We start from the raw sequence: 3666 nt of genomic DNA, 5'->3' as shown, positions 1-3666 counted from the left end.
TTTTTCTGATCTCACTTTTAGGTAGATTAATACGCTACGATAGTCTTGTGTACTGTTTTTGTTCAAAATGAGTTGTGAAATTTGCTCACTTGATTCCTCCGTCGAAACGGTAATGTGGGAATGCGTCGGATGTACGCGCACATTTCATGCCGCCTGCGTGGGAGTGCCTGTAAAACGTGGCTCGCTTCGTAAAAATGACAAAAAGATTGACACTCAATCTTATGTCATACCGTGCTGCAGTTCGTGTCAAGTGCAAGTCACAATGAACTTTGACTTCAAATTGTTAAACGATCAGCAGGCGAAACTAACCGAAATAATAAATAATAATTCAGAAGTCACACATCGCTCCGCTCAGCAAAATAATTTTTATGTTGTGCATAAAGCAATCGATCACCTCGACACTCTGCTCACCGACATAAAAAAGAGCTGGCAGCGAATAAAAGCAGTGGTTCTACTGGAAATGTTATTGCCATTAAGAACCATATGACAACGCTAAATGATATGGCAATGCAGGCATCCAATAAAAGCATATCGACGTCATTACAAGCGATGACGTTAGGTATATCAAGTGACTTGAAATGTTTAAGCGATGAAGTTAATAAACTATCAAGTCTCACTATGGACCTGACAACTAGTGCTCCAATGCGCAATAATCCTATGTTAGAATTGGATATTCTGGACGAGCTGAAGTCATTATCAGCAAACATTATGACAGTACATAGTACTGCACCTTTGACTCTGTCTCCGGATTTGTGGCCCTGCCTGGACTCAGAAATAAACAATAAAAATAAAAATAACAACAACAGGGTGGAGACTTTTTGGTACCCAGAAGGTGTGGAGACCAGATTGGACGGACTACGACGCTCGTGTATCGCGCCGCTTGAGTCAGCAAAAATTGGCTGACAAGGCTAAAAAACGGAGGAAGCAGACTACGTCACGTCAAAATCAAACAACAACAACAACAACAACAACAACAACAACAACAACAACAACAACAACAACAACAACAACAACAACAACAACAACAACAACAACAACAACAACAACAACAACAACAACAACAACAACAACAACAACAACAACAACAACAACAACAACAACAACAACAACAACAACAACAACAACAACAACAACAACAACAACAACAACAACAACAACAACAACAACAACAACAACAACAACAACAACAACAACAACAACAACAACAACAACAACAACAACAACAACAACAACAACAACAACAACAACAACAACAACAACAACAACAACAACAACAACAACAACAACAACAACAACAACAACAACAACAACAACAACAACAACAACAACAACAACAACAACAACAACAACAACAACAACAACAACAACAACAACAACAACAACAACAACAACAACAACAACAACAACAACAACAACAACAACAACAACAACAACAACAACAACAACAACAACAACAACAACAACAACAACAACAACAACAACAACAACAACAACAACAACAACAACAACAACAACAACAACAACAACAACAACAACAACAACAACAACAACAACAACAACAACAACAACAACAACAACAACAACAACAACAACAACAACAACAACAACAACAACAACAACAACAACAACAACAACAACAACAACAACAACAACAACAACAACAACAACAACAACAACAACAACAACAACAACAACAACAACAACAACAACAACAACAACAACAACAACAACAACAACAACAACAACAACAACAACAACAACAACAACAACAACAACAACAACAACAACAACAACAACAACAACAACAACAACAACAACAACAACAACAACAACAACAACAACAACAACAACAACAACAACAACAACAACAACAACAACAACAACAACAACAACAACAACAACAACAACAACAACAACAACAACAACAACAACAACAACAACAACAACAACAACAACAACAACAACAACAACAACAACAACAACAACAACAACAACAACAACAACAACAACAACAACAACAATCCGGAGAGCGAATCTCCATGTACCATTCCTGCGCCTAACCGGATGATTTCAGCTACTGCATGCAAGGCATGTTCAAGTTCATGCAGGCATTCGTGTTTTCGACTAAATTGAGGAGTCATCTAGAGGAAAGTCCCAACAATGACAATGTTTTTTTTTTTTTTATTTAGTTCGTTTATTTGGAAGGCTCAATCGCGTTAGCTTTACGGAGCCGATAATTCATTGTTCACTGTGTGTAACAAAATTCACTTAATTCTATGTCTAGTAGGAGTTGGGCCGATTACTCGCGGCTTACTCGAGGTTAGAAGGGTACATTTTCGAAGGATAGGATCAGGGGAGGAACTTGGGGTAGGGTTTCGTTGTCTCATCAGAGCGTTGTCGCCAGTATGAACGGTAGTGCTGTTCTAGCTTCGTCCGGAGTTGTTCTAGCTTCGTCCGGAGTTCGACCGGCTATGGTGGGTGACCAGTGGGCGACGATGAGACTCATCGAGACGGGGGGACAAGACAAACAAAAACTAATAAAGAGAGACAAAAGACAAAAGGAATTAAATTCTTATACTAGACATTTGAAGAAAAACATAAACGGACTGCATATAGCAGAGATCACGGGTTGCCAACACGTCTCTGATAGGAACATAGGGTTGTCTTCCTTGGGCCTCGAGGGTATTCAAAAGTCGCTCTCTGGCGGCGTCATTATCCGTACATTGCCAAACTGCGTGTTCGATGTCATCGTAACCGTTTCCACACCGACAGATGTTGCTGTCCACGAGGTTTATTCTATTGAGATGAGCATCTAGCGAGTAGTGGTTGGACATAAGTCTACTCATCACGCGAATGAAGTCACGACTTAAGCCCAAGCCTTTAAACCACGCTCTCGAAGAAACATTAGGAATAATTGAATGTAACCACCGTCCAAGATTTCCAGTGTCCCAATCGGTTTGCCAACTCGAAAAGGTACTCTGACGCACTAAATGGTAAAATTCATCGTGTGAAATTTGCCTGTCATACAATTCGCCTTCCTGTGCGCCCACCTTTGCGAGAGAGTCCGCCTTCTCATTGCCTGGGATTGAGCAATGTGAGGGGACCCATACAAAGGTAATCATATATGATCTTTCGACCAGCACACACATCTGCTCCCTTACCTTTGAAAGGAAATAAGATGAGTGCCTACCTTGTTTCATCGACCGAATAGCCTCAATCGAACTGAGACTATCCGTGAAGATGAAGTAATGGTCTGCGGGCATGTTGGAAATCATCCCCAATGCGAAGTTGATTGCTGCCAGCTCAGCAACAAAAACGGAACAAGGTTCCTGAAGTTTGCGGAAGGCGCTAGAGTTTTCATTGAAGACACCGAAGCCAGTGGATCCATTGAGACGGGACCCGTCTGTAAAATATCTTTTCATGCAATTGACTTGTTGGTACTTTTCAGTAAAAATACGCGGAATAATAATAGGTCGAAGTTGATCGGGAACCCCATGAGTTGCTTGTTTCATGGTCAGATCATATTCAATTGAGGAACTGCGATTGGTGAAGTGAACACGGTCTGGAGTATAACAAGGAAGACACATATCTGATGATATGTAGTGGTGGTAGATTCTCATAAATCGAGATTGTGTGTTCAGCCCAAGAATTTCTTCAAAATTAGCA

The sequence above is a fragment of the Ochlerotatus camptorhynchus genome, unplaced genomic scaffold (assembly GCF_037179485.1).
Source record: "Ochlerotatus camptorhynchus isolate MF236.1 unplaced genomic scaffold, CSIRO-AGI_Acam_v1.1 ptg000604l, whole genome shotgun sequence".
NCBI classification, from domain to species: Eukaryota; Metazoa; Arthropoda; class Insecta; order Diptera; family Culicidae; genus Ochlerotatus; species Ochlerotatus camptorhynchus.
The sequence above is the reverse complement of the archived record's forward strand: the minus strand, read 5'-3'. Positions refer to the sequence as shown.